We start from the raw sequence: 14,421 nt of genomic DNA, 5'->3' as shown, positions 1-14,421 counted from the left end.
CTGGACTGGGACAAAAAAATCGTCCCGGGCATTTTGACTAGAGACCGGCCCACCATTATAGGAAAAATCATAAAGACTTTGAATGAAAACAAACACTGTTGTGACAGTGATGTACACTGTTCTGATGGTATATATGTATCAATCTATCAATTGTTTGTTGTAAGTCTCAGATAATTATTTTTTTAAAAGCGAGACATTTTAAATGAGAATAATAAAGAAAACTATTTCCTTGTCCCCCCCTTTCCCTGTTAATGCCCTACATGGACCCCTGGCAAAAATTTGCTAGACCCGCCCCTGCACAGTTACCAGCTGTCAGCTACGTAAAAAAAGGATCCTGGTGTTATTGGTCTCTCAGAAACAGTTCATAACTTCCCTTCAACTCATTCATGTCACCTAAAAGGTAAACCTGTTTCTACATCACCTGTTCAGCTCTGATGATTCAGTAAGGACATCTCCTGGTTTCATCTTCATGTTTCCCTCTCACCAGATAACCAAGCCAATATCATGACCAGCAGCTTTACAGCTGTGGCTCCAGCAAACATCAGCTGATACTAGAAATTAATATTAAATAAATTCTAACAACAGCTGATCAAGCTTAAACGTGCTGCTGTTGTTTAGCGCGACATCCGCTGGTTTCCTCTTTCTGGCGCAAAGTGGGCGATAAATAAACAAGAGAGAAAAGCCGATCAGCTGATCATTGATCAGTTTCGTGATTGAAGTAGAAACAGGAGAGGAGAGAATGAGAGAAGAGGCAGCTGTGCAGCTTCAGCTTTGTGTCTTTTTCATTGTAGCTGAAGTCCGGGACAAACTGTGTTCCTTTTCACCTCAGTACGAAACGCGTAATATTTTCTCTGAATACGAGACGATTCTGTTTTTTACAGGACGGTTGGCAACCCTAATAATTAACCGTATGAACAAAATAAAGTTATACATCAGTAACATAGCACCCACCCAGCTGTATAGAAACTCCGTCCTCGCTTTGACCACATGACTCTCAGTACACAGCATGATGTGTGCGCTGTAAACAGGAAGCAGAGGAGCAGGTCTGAGGCTGAGCTCTAGATGTTTCCATATGTTTCTAGTCTGCCGTGTGTTTGATGATTATTTCAGGTATAGATGATGGAATATGACCAGTCTGATGTGAGCCTGCTTCTCTGCCCCTCTGCTTCCCCCTGCTGGCTCTTATCATTACCAGTGATGGGAATAACGGCGTTACAAGTAACGGCGTTACTAACGAGCACTTTCCATCACAACATCTGGAGCTCAGGAGGCAAAACAATCGCATGAGTGCTGCTGTTTGACTGAGGAAGAATAAAGTAGTCGTGGTAAGTCAATCACACGACCACTTAAAGACAAAGCAACAAGGTGATATATACCAGTTTATAAATTGTGTCGATAGGCCACGTAAAACCAGAGTCATGATAAACAATATATACGTGGCGTTTTTTCCTCAATAGTTTCGCCACGTTAGCGCTAGCAAGCACTCTCTGCTTATGAGCAAAACAAACTAAACAAAAAAAAGTTTTAGCGGTGACGGCGAGAGAGAGAGAGCAGGAAAAGAGAGAGAGAGTTTTGAGATGTGAAATTTGTGACGTTTAGCGTGTTTGGGGTGTGTAGTTCATGTGTTGTCTTCTGTAGTTAGTGTGTAGTGTTGTGTATAGTGTTGTGTTGTGTGTCAGAACAATGAGGCGACTGCTGTCTCCAGGTAGAAACAGGAGTGATACACCTGCTGCTGTCAGACCTGCAGGTATCAGGCTGTCATGTTCTCCTTTATAGTGGACAGAAATTATTTTTGTGGAGTGGCACAAATAATTTGTGTGGCATCTTATTGAAGAACAGCTGATTGTTCTGTAAATAGTTTGGAATGGTTATTTAAAAAAAAGGGTAAAAGGTAAATGGATGCAAATAACTTTGTTGTTTGCAAAACTTGTGCATAGGATTTTAAAATTGACAATTAATATGTTTTTTGTCTGATTTTAGATCAATTCTGGTTATACAGTATGACAAAATGAGAACATAACTGTAAATTCAGGCATGTGAGGTTGCGCTAAAAAGAATGATACCAAACAAGGCAAAGCAAATAGTTTTTAAAGGTAATATGTGGAGGGAAAATCAAGAGTAGTAAAAAAAATGGCCAATTATACTCTGAACGCCAGAGGGTTAAACGTTCTTTGTTTTGTTTTTTTTTAAGTAGCGCAATAGTTACTTTTCCAAGTAATTAATTACTTTTAGAATATTGTAACTGAGTTACTAACTCAGTTACTTTTTTGAAGAAGTAACTAGTAACTATAATTGAATTACTATTTCAAAGTAACTTGCCCAACACTGATCATTACTGACTGAGTCCTTGACAAACTTACTACCACTTTATTAGGTACAGCTTGCTAACACAGGCTCAGACCTGCTTTGCCTTCAGAGCTGCCTTAAATCTTCATTGCTCAGATTCAGCGAGGTGCGGGAAACATCCCTCAGAGTCATGTGATCAGTGACGTCTTCTTCAGCACTGACAGATAGAAAAGTGCATCCACATAAACAGGATATATAATAATATTAATAATCAAAGAATGATTTTCAGCTTTTCAGACCTTTGTCTGGGTGCTAATCCAGCTGTGTGTTTGTGATGACAGTAAATAAATGTCAGACTTACAGCTCCTGTTTTACCTCATTAAAGTGATAAGATGACTTCAATGCTTTGACATGGATGGTAGTGAAAGCAGGAAATGACAAATGTAGCACAGCAGCAGTGTTTAACACGTCTGAGCTGGAAACACAAACTCTGGTATGAACATCATTCATAGATCAGCTTCCAGCTTCTTTTGCTCGGCTATAGTTTGGATGGATTTTCAAGCATATCTGCTCATATGATTTTATGATTTTTCCCTGACGTTTGCTACTTGCCCTTTAGGTGGCCTCGTTGTGTTTACATTGGCAGCTAAAACAGCTGTGAAATTTAATTAGCACACGGAGGTGTGGCCCTCTTGTTTGGAAGGATATGAAGTTTATTTTTGTTTTTTTGTTTTTTGAGCGTGAGTCCTGTCCACACTCCATACCAGTGGTGACGGTAATAAACCATGCAGTTGCTTGCCAACCCCCAATAATACTTACAAGAAGAAGAAGAAGAAGAAGAAGGTGTGGCCCTCTCACACTCTTCAGGTGTAGTCCTGCCTATTTTCAGTAAGCACCTCACCTGTGTGTCTGTGTTTAGTGTCCAGGTGTGGAGTGGAGCTTGTTGTTTGTATCTCTGTGTGAAGAAACTGTAAGTTTGCTTTGTTTCCTTCTTTAGCAGTTTGACTGCTTGTTTCCGCTCTGTGATGTTTTGACCAAATGTTAAGCTCTTATATCAGGACAAACTTTGATCACTTTTGTGTTTGAAGACAAATCCACATGATTATAGATTATTGACTGATTGAATTCACACATGTTATCAGTCAGTAGGTTTGCACTAAAACATTTGTTACTGTGATAAACAGTTTAAATAGATCTGTGTGAAACTTTAGACCAATCAGACACTGGTCATTAATCTGATTGAACATTGTGTTAAAGGGAAGATCAATCTGATAAAACCAGTTTTTTGTTAAAAATTTGAAATTCAGATTTTTACTTAAGTCTCATGAAAAACAAACAAACAAATACATTCAAAACAAAACACAAAGTAAAGCAGTTCAGGTTTACTCTGCAGGAGTAAACCTGAACCATTTCCATGTCTTTGTGTTGTGCTGTTGTCATGTTCACGTTTTAATCGTTGGATATGAGTTTTTGTTTTATTATTCTTGTTTTTATTTTTTATAGTTTAAAGCTTTTAATCATCAATAGTAGGTCAGAATGTGGCCTCTTGAGTTTCACTGTGTATTACCCTCCTCTGGGTTCCAAGTTTTTGAATTAAAAAAAAAAAGCTTCAAACTTTTTTTTTCCCCTTAACCTGATTTCCGGATTAAATAATACAGATTATCTGATATCAGAGTCCTTATAGAGCATGCACTCGGATAACTCAGTGCGATTTCAGTCTTTTGGAAATGTTCAGGTGTAAAGATCTGAAATACTTGAACTACTTTAACAGGATCAGAGGCTCATGTCCGAAAGATCAGGTCTGAGACCTCCTTATCAGCAGAGATGAAGACCTACAGAGCAGGAGGCAGCCTAATCCAGACAGGAAAAACAGAAGGAACTCACTAAAATATAATTTTAATAGTATACAGTAGTATGCAGACACACACAAAGCATGACAAGCTCAAACATGAGGAAGTGTTGGTTTAAAAATTCCTCTGCTGACAGATAATGATTCTGGCGTCACAGAGACTGATGGAACTGAGGGCAGAACAGCAGGTGTATTTTTTATTACGTTTTATTTCCTTTACATAAAATTAATCTGCTCTATGATCTGAATTAAAGTGTAAAACAAAGAAATCCCTGTTGTGTTTTGATGTTATATATATCTATTAGCTTTGCTTCACAAAGATCAGGTGAACCGCAAACTGAAACTTTGATACATTCAGTTACTAGTTTTTCCAGTTTAAACTTTCACGGAAGATTGTTTCTTTTGTATAATGCCAGCTAAAAGCACGGAACATCATTCATAGCATTTTTGTTTATCACGAACATGATGTAAGACAAAGCAGAGAGATGACTTAAATGGGTGCCTCAAGACCCACTTCCTCTATTCTCTGTCGTTATATTATAAATATTATTGGGATCACTATAATACTTTATATCTTATACTAGGGCTGTTCGATATAACGATATATATTGGATGACGATATAAAAACGTCTATCGTTTCATTTTACGCTATCGTTTGTTGCGTGGTGTCGCAAAATAAACTGTTTACAGCAATATTTTTTCATCATTTTGATGGTCACTGTAGTGGCTATATTAATTTCCTAAAGTTCTCTCTTTCTCTTATATTTAATATAACCACAGTACAGACGGACAAGCGCTTGTTTTTTATGCGTTTTCGTTAGCAACAACGACGGTAAAACCACGGCGTATCCGCTTGTTTATTTTCCACATAAACCTTTCACAATAAAGCTCAAGATCCTGTTGAGACTTTTCAAAATAAACTGAGTCACGTGAAAGATGCAGAGTATTAACGGCTGAGAAGCAAAAAAGAGCCCTCAGGTGCTAAAAAATAAACCTTAGACTCAAACGTTAGAACAGGCTTTTCTCCGCAGCACGCTGTATAATAAATACTCACAAAGAAAACGGCGGCCGTTACAACTTGCGTCTAAAAATGTATCATTTCATGCATCGATTAAAACACTCGACTCCAGGTACACGACGCCCAGCTGGAAACACTTCACGCAAGTCGAGCTGCCTGAGATTCACATAATTTACAGGAAATGTTACATTTTTGTAATTTATATCGTTATATCGACGATAGATGTCTTAATATCGGGATATGAGATTTTGGTCATATCGCACAGCCCTATCTTATACCTTACCTGGTCTGTGTGCCAGCTTTCTACTGGTTAACTGGCCATGGGAGACCACCGCGCCTCCCTAAGCCTGTTTATGCTGGAGGGTTTTCTTCCCAGTTGCCAAAGTGCTTGGTGGAGGAGGTGGTATCTTCAAGCCGTAGATTCTGTTTGTAGAACCAAAGTAAAAGCAGCCATCAGAAGACATTTGGGTTAGAGAGAAAGAGGAGAATTCAAATGGCTTTCAGAAAGATGATGAACTGAAAGAAATTAAGTAAATGATAGACATTATTATTTTGAACTTTGAATCGCATAAAGTTATTCCAGTCATTAAATTCACCATAAATATATGCTAAATATAATCCTCAGTTACAAAAAAATCTAACAATAACAGAAGTTAATACGACTGTATTTACACAATAAAAGAAAAGCTATATTGCTCAACTAGAACTGACAGCCAGACTGAATGAAAGGCTGTGAAAGTTGAGTTGGGTACAGTGGCATCAAACCATCTGCACAGACAGCATGATAACACAGAGCTAGCCAAGAACACAGAGTGACGTTAAAGCTGAGTCTCTGCAGACCCCAGCACAGCAGCCAGAGCCTGAATTACAACTGATGAGCAGTCACACTGCAGCCCTTGTTTTTACTTGTTCTTACTTGTTCATGTTTTTACAGTATAAACACGAATATACTGATTATACGATTGCTTAAAAATTTTCGTCTTTGCTTTGTGTTGATAGCTTTTGCCTTCATACCTTAAGAAAAAGATGGTATGTGTTCTAAATAGGTTATGAATTTGTGTTGGCGTGTGGAACTGTAGTTTATAGGCTTATATTGTTAAAATGGTAGGTATTAGAAAGTTTCATGTCATTTTATGGAGACATGACAAAATAATTTAACACACAAACACACACACAGTTGCAGATGCATTTGTATGAAGGAATAGCTGATAGTGGAGCTGTTCATCCATTCTTTATAATAACAGTGCAGGCAGTTGTATAGATGTAGCATGACTTGATTAAAAAATGTTGGCTTCTCATTAAAAACACTGCATCACAAATGTTGAATCTGCTTCAATAGAAGGTAATTATGACAATGATTACAAAATTATTACAAAATAATTATTACAAAATAAGTACTGACTTCTGTTAATAAACAGATGCAATTTAAGTAAAAGCACAGATGTCTCTGCGTCCACAGTGTTCGATCCTAGTTGTCTGTATGACATACTTATGTCTAAATGTGTCCCTATTGGTGACAATCAATTACATCTTTAACTCTGCAACCTCCAGTTTTATGGGGAGAAGGAAAGCCGTACTGAACAAAGAGCTATAAGGAGCGTCTTATTATCAGTAAATTATTGTGTGTTCAGTTCTCTGCAAACTCAGCAGGAATAATTAGCTTGAAACTTTTAACTCTGCTGATCTTCTTTGAATCATGGATCGGCTGAAATGTTTGAAAATGTTTGTAATAAGTGTTGAACTCAATGACTCATTGATTGAACTGGCTGCGTACTACTGGACTGAAGCCTCCAGTCACAGTGAGTCAGTGTGTGTCAGTGAATGCATCGTGTGTGCGTCATGGCTCCATCTAGTGGACTGATAGTAGAAGTATATCAGCTGATGGCAGCTTCCTCTGCCTCACACTGCTGTCTGACTGCATTCAGCTGACACTGAGATGAAGCAGGAAAGAAGCAGCTGATATTTGGACAGCACACATGATGGAAAGGAGGATTTCAGTTGATGTGCACATGAATGATTTGTGTTTCCTCTGCAGGTGAAGGTAGAAAGTGTGTGTGAGCTGATGTGAGCAGCATGGATCAGTGTGAGGACAGAGAGGAGGGAGTCCCTCCCTCTAAAACCACTCTGTGTGGGGAACATGAGAGCCAGACCAAAGCTCAGAGGTGAGATGACCATCTCTAACTGTCCATGACTCTTCTCCATGTCACAGCTCAGCACTAAATCACTGCTCCATCATTATTCACAGGAACCCACCTGGACCTCCACCCAGGAGGTTGTCTTTAAAGAGTGACACTTCTAAAGAAGAAAGGACTGATTTTAAAGCCCAGCAGACATCTGATCAAAAGAGGTGAGCTGTTAGTAACATGAACTCTTTGAGAGCTTATTTAATATTATTTAATGTTTATTATAATGTTAATGTTTAAATTATTTAACTATATATTTTAATTATTTAATGTTGTTGGATATAAAGAGCAGTTCAAACACCTCATTCCCTGGGATTTTTTTTGTCATGTGTAAGGAAACATGAAGTTCACCTTAAACAGTTTTCCTGTGTAAATATAATTGGGCAAGATACGAATCCACATTCAATTGGATTATAAATGTATGTAAATAACAGATAGAAAGCACAGACAAAAGTGCATGTGTTAATGAAGCAAGGTGGGTAAAGTGTCAAATGCCCAGAGTAGAAAAGTGCTTTTTAATGAACCAGTCCATTTACCATGTAAAGTGGCACTGATAATAATTTCAGTAATATTGCTGACAGTTCGATGGTAGGAACTGTTATTACATACAATTTAGTAAAACAAGCCACCTAATTAAACAACTTAAGGCCCCATCCATATTACTACAGTACCTGTTGGATTGTGTTTGAATATGAGATACATGGACATCTACCAATTGGCTCAGACCTGGCTTATCGAAGAACAAGAAGTGGCTACAGCTGTTCAAAATCCCACAAGGCTGGCCGACATGATAGACGATGGGCAGGGCTGTGAGCGCTGTTTTTTTGTTTTTGTTTTTTTTAAACACAATATGGATACGATCTTGGAGAAGCTCATGGCTCTGCTAATTGGATAAGATCTTGAAGAAGAACAACAGGAATTGAGAGACCTGGTGACCAGTGACGGACATTAGACCAGCTGCAAAACTGGAAGCAGTTTGTTCGCACTAACCAAAGCAGCTACCATCTTCATCTCATGCCCCCCCTGGCGCCAGCTGGATGCTCAAGGCTAAAGCTTATGGGAATAACAATATTCTCCCTTAGATAATAAGACTGTTTGTTATGACTTTCTCCCTCCTCATTCAAGGCCACCCGCATTGACCAAAGAATGTTGACTTTTGCTCAACCGGGTGAAGGGACACTTTCTCTCAGCTGAACATGGAACACAGTCTGGGGGGAGTTCTTTTTTTCTCCTCGTCTTTCCTCACATTGTGCATTTTCCATTGTTGTTCGGTTCCGGGTCGCTGCTCCTGCGGCTGACCGGCCAGCTACCTAGCCTGACCTGTCTCCCCAGTGTGATGTTTGTGTATTGTATGTATGGTCGGCAAGGTCAGTCTCTTAATTGCCCCTCGGGGATAAATAAAGTCTTCTAAATCTGAATCAGGTGCTACACAAGTTAGAGCACTGCTGCGATCTTCACTAAATAGATAAAACCAAATTTAAAAAGAACCATGTCACTATTTTAAAATATTGGCTGAAAGTCTTTCTCATGCTGTAATCGTCACTCTCAAAAGTAAATTTTTAATTTTAGTCTGAGTCTCGTAGGATGTGTTAGGATAAACTAATAATAGGTCTGAGCTGTTCCTCACAGTTGGATTCAAGTAACTGGTGCAGAGGGGAGGAACTAGAACAAAAACATGTGCTTATGCTACTTTGGGTGCCAGGAGATGAATACATGTCAAGCACTGAAGAGCAGAAACTGTAAAAAAAAAACTGGTGAAATTAAGAGTAAAACCAAAATGTTTGATACCAAACACCAGAATTTAAAAGTGTTAAGTAAACATTGAGCAGTGATTAATTCTTCCTAAATCCCATCTGAAGTTTTCCTGACAGCAAGTTGTGAGAGCTTATATATAGTGCTAGTGCAGCGCCATTTGTACAGTGTAGATGACTCCTTAGAGTAATTTGTCCAGTTCTCAGAGAGCTCATTGTGAAACCTGGCCCCACCCTATCATGTGATTTCCTGAGGTCAGATGGCCCAGGATGTGAGTGGGCATTAAGGCGTCTGGGAAAGGATCTCAAAACTGGATTATAGATGGCAGACAGTTGGTGTCGTAAACCACCGCCTCTGTTCAAAGATGGTCGCTCACAGTGGACGTAAATGGCTTCTTTCACTCCTCTTTCAAACCATCTGTCCTCTCTGTCCAAAATGTGAACGTTGGCATCTTTGAAAGAGTGACCTTTGTCTTGTCCCGTGGAGGTGGCTCTTCTATGTTGTGCCATGCGCTTATGAAGTGGCTGTTTGGCTGTTTCACAATGAGCTCACCCGAAACCCTGGCTAATTGGGACCCACACTCACTTTCACACCTTGGCTCATGTGACTAAATAGAGGATCATCAGGGGGTCCTTTGTCCCTCTTTGGGGGGAAGCTCCCACTGGGTTTAAATCTGGGACTCTCCACCATTGACCCTTAGAACTGAAGAAGCTTCTCGGATGAGAGGTGAAACGTCTTCAAACAACTCAAAGAAGTCCAGACGCTTTTCTTTTCGAGCTCCTTAGACTATGATGACCTGGATGACTGAGAACCTTCACAGACACAAAGGTATCAAGTCTTCTTCAACTTATGTGACTCCAAATTAAAAACACATTTTTCTTCCCTAACAGGATCTATGATAGACCTGCTGAACCTGTATCTGAACCCAGCTGTGTGTCCTTAAAGAGTGACTGGTCTAATCCACGTGACGCTAATTTTAAAGTCCAGTCTCTGTCTGCTGCAGAGAGGTGAGCTGTTAGTAAAATGAACTCTTTGATTTAACTGCTTGATATTGTTGGACATAAACTCCAATGCAAACACATTTCCTCAATCCTATTTACACCAATTATTGCAAGATAAAAAAAATTGTATAGTATAATGCAGGAAGAATAACAATGAACAAGATGCCATGTAAAAGCAAAGAACAGGGGAACCAATGCACTAGCACTAAAGGTCATGACAATGAGCACTGAAGAATTACACATGAAAGTAATGAACTCAAAGCTCAAAATGAACTCAAAATAGGAAATTACCAACTCAACAGGAACTAAAAAAGAAAAAAAAATTAAATAACACAACAAACGTCATGTTGAAGAACTGTAATGATATTAAAATGTAGCAGAAATCAGAACTCAAGCATGAACAGAAAACCCAAGACAATAACAAATAAGGACTTGGGTTTTATTAAAAAAAAAAAAAAAAAAAAAAAAAGCCTGCAGGATGTTTGCCATTGCTCTCTAACTTTAAGTCAGTAGTCACTTGGCTCGCAAGGTGGAAGAACAGCTAACTATAGTGTCAAATTTTAATAATGTTTTGGGGATAAAATGTGCACTAGAAACTTCTGTCGGCCACTTTGTTTGTCTCTCATGACTTTTCCACAGAGTGGAACTGGAGACATCAGAGGTTCCCAGTGGTCAGTCTGCACAGAAGCATCAAACACACCTGGACTCCATATTTATGGTCTGTACATGTAAAACAACTACTTTTACATCTATTCTGTTCAGTTATCTCCATCCTGCTCTTTGTACACCAGTGGATTGTCAGTGTGTCCAACATGGATCTGATGTTTGGCTCCATGATTTCAGACTGATTGGCTCATTCATAAAGTATTCTGTTCCAGCTGCTGGAGGACAACATCATCACTTTTGTGAAGAATGAGCTGAAAAAGATCAAGAAGGTTCTTAGTCCAGAATTCCCAGAATGCTTAGAGAGTCAGAGCGAGGATGATGAGCAGAGGAGCAGCAGCAGCAGAGAGGGATTTGTGAAGATCACAGTGGACTTTTTAAGGAGAATGAAGCAGGAGGAGCTTGCTGACCGTCTGCAGAGCAGTAAGATTTCTCTAGCTGCTGGTTAACTAGAACATATTTTCATCTTTAAGGACATGGATAACATTGGCTTAAACAAAGTAAAAAATGAATTGATATTTATTTGCTGATTTTTCAGGACATCTGGCTGAAGTTTGTCAACTTAACCATAAATCTGCTCTGAAGAAGAAGTTCCAGTGTGTGTTTGAAGGGATCACTAAAGCAGGAAACCCAACCCTTCTGAATCAGATCTACACAGAGCTCTACATCACAGAGGGAGGGACTGCAGAGGTCAATGCTGAACATGAGGTCAGACAGATTGAAACAGCATCCAGGAAACCAAACAGACCAGAAACAACAATCAGACATGAAGACATCTTTAAAGCCTCACCTGGAAGCAATGAACCAATCAGAACAGTGCTGACAAAAGGATGGGCTGGCATTGGGAAAACAGTCTTAATACAGAAGTTCAGCCTTGACTGGGCTGAAGACAAAGCCAACCAGGACATCCAGTTCATATTTCCATTCACTTTCAGAGAGCTGAATGTGCTGAAAGAGGAAAAGTTCAGCTTGGTCGAACTTGTTCATCACTTCTTTACTGAAACCAAAGAAGCAGGAATCTGCAGCTTTGAAGACTTCCAGGTTGTGTTCATCTTTGATGGTCTGGATGAGTGTCGACTTCCTCTGGACTTCCACAAAACTACAATCCTAACTGACCCTAGAAAGTCCACCTCAGTGGATGAGCTGCTGATAAACCTCATCAGTGGGAAACTGCTTCCCTATGCTCATCTCTGGATAACCACACGACCTGCAGCAGCCAATCAGATCCCTCCACAGTGGCTTGGCAGGGTGACAGAGGTCAGAGGGTTCACTGACCTACAGAAAGAGCAGTACTTCAAGAAGAAATTCAGAGATGAGGAGCAGGCCAGCAGGATCATCTCCCACATCAAGACATCACGAAGCCTCCACATCATGTGCCACATCCCAGTCTTCTGCTGGATCACTGCTACAGTTCTGGAGGATGTGCTGAAAACCAGAGAGAGTGGACAGCTGCCCAAGACCCTGACTGAGATGTACATCCACTTCCTGGTGGTTCAGGCCAAAGTGAAAAAGATCAAGTATGATGGAGGAGCTGAGACAGATCCACACTGGAGTCCAGAGAGCAGGAAGACGATTGAGTCTCTGGGAAAACTGGCTTTTGATCAGCTGCAGAAAGGAAACCTGATCTTCTATGAATCAGACCTGACAGAGTGTGGCATCGATATCAGAGCAGCCTCAGTGTACTCAGGAGTGTTCACACAGATCTTTAAAGAGGAGAGAGGACTGTACCAGGACAAGGTGTTCTGCTTCATCCATCTGAGTGTTCAGGAGTTTCTGGCTGCTCTTCATGTCCATCTGACCTTCGTCAACTCTGGACTAAATCTTCTGGAAGAACAACATACAACATCCCAGAATTCTGAAACGAAAGAATCTGCAGAGAATCTCTTCTACCAGAGTGCTGTGAACAAAACCTTAGAGAGTCGAAATGGACACCTGGACTTGTTCCTCCGCTTCCTCCTCGGTCTCTCACTGCAGACCAATCAGAAGCTCTTACGAGGCCTATTGACAGGGACAGGATGTATTTCAGAAACCAATAAGGAAACAGTCCAGTACATCAAGAAGAAGCTTAATGAGAATATGTCTGCAGAGAAAAGCATCAATCTGTTCCACTGTCTGAATGAACTGAAGGATCACTCTCTAGTGGAGGAGATCCAACAGTCCCTGAGATCAGGAAGTCTCTCCACAGATAAACCATCTCCTGCTCAGTGGTCAGCTCTTGTCTTTATCTTACTGTCATCAGAGGAAGAACTGGAAGCGTTTGACCTGAATAAATACTCTGCTTCAGAGGAGGCTTTTCTGAGGCTGATTCCAGTGGTACAAGCCTCTAACACAGCTCTGTAAGATGTATTTCACCACAGCAGACACAGTAGTTGCAGTTTAATAGCCTTTTACTCCAACGTGTGTGAGTGTGTGTGTGTCTGTGTGTCTGTGTGTGTGTGTGTGTGTGTGTGTGTGTGTGTGTGTGTCTGTGTGTGTGTGTTGTGGCATTTGCTATAATACCCCCCCCCCCTTCTTTTTTTTTTTTTTTGGCCTGGTATTTAGTATTGCATCTGAGAAATTAGGCTTTTTACAATTGGTAGGATGGTGCATAAAAATAAAATGAGAAATGCAGTGCTCACCCCTAGTACAAGGGGCAGTGGGGTTGAAAAGCTTAAGTGCTTTGCACTTTGTGTAATTCTGAGTTGAATAGCATGGCACAGCAAATGTGTACAATGGAAAATTGTGTTTCGTTGGTTTTCAGATTCTAATCTGGTATGGCTGAGGCTGCTCCTCATTGTACGCATCAATAGGAAGTTGATTAAGAAGGATTTAGTTGAAGCTGTGCCGATCAACCCCACCTGAAGCTATCACTATAAATAAATCCTCTGATATCTCTCAGAAAAATGAATAACTTTGTCTTCTTTCCTATTATTGTCTTGTCAGACTGAGTGGCTGTAGCCTCTCAGAGAGAAGCTGTGAAACTCTGTCCTCAGTTGTGAGCTCTCATTCCTCTAATCTGAGACAGCTGGACCTGAGCAACAATGACCTACAGGATTCAGGAGTGAAGCTTCTGTGTGTTGGAGTTGCAAGTCAACACTGCAAACTAGAAACGCTAAGGTCAGATCAAGTGATATTTAATATTTTTGTCAATGATTGTTAGAAAAAAAACCCCAAGACTAAATTTATCCATGTGCTTTTGTGTCTTTTTGATCTTAGTAAAAATTTGAAGTTTCTAACTCATACTCAAATCAGAATTCATTAACGAACAGAAAAAAACTATTGCCAAATCTAGTGACTCCTTGTTGCACAATGAATACACATTAATGACTGTGTTATTTCTCTTTGCCTTCATAATTTTCAGACTTACTGACTGTAACCTGACAGAGACAAGCTGTGAAGATCTGTCCTCAGCTGTAAGCTCCCAGTCCTCTTGTCTGAGAGAGCTGGACCTGAGTAATAATGACCTACAGGATTCAGGAGTGAAACTTCTGTGTGTTGGAGTAGCAAATGAACACTGCAAACTCGAAATTCTAAGGTCAGATCAGGTGATATTTACATTTTTGTCAATGATTGTTAGAAAAAAATATCACTAAAAGGCTAAACTTTATCCATGTGCTTTTTTATCTTTGTGTTATTCATTCAAAAAAATCTAACAGGGCTAACGTGGCTAAATGATTAAGACAGAATTCA

General features: G+C 39.9%; 1 pseudogene; it reads left to right on the top strand.

The window, feature by feature from the left end:
• The first annotated feature begins 4,597 nt into the window (after positions 1-4,597).
• The window catches only part of LOC134621386 (uncharacterized), a 32,119-nt pseudogene continuing 22,295 nt past the window's right edge, over positions 4,598-14,421 (top strand).

Source organism: Pelmatolapia mariae, linkage group LG3_W (genome assembly GCF_036321145.2).
Source record: "Pelmatolapia mariae isolate MD_Pm_ZW linkage group LG3_W, Pm_UMD_F_2, whole genome shotgun sequence".
NCBI lineage: Eukaryota > Metazoa > Chordata > Actinopteri > Cichliformes > Cichlidae > Pelmatolapia > Pelmatolapia mariae.
Note: the sequence above shows the minus strand (reverse complement) of the source record. Positions and strands in the feature narration are given on the sequence as shown.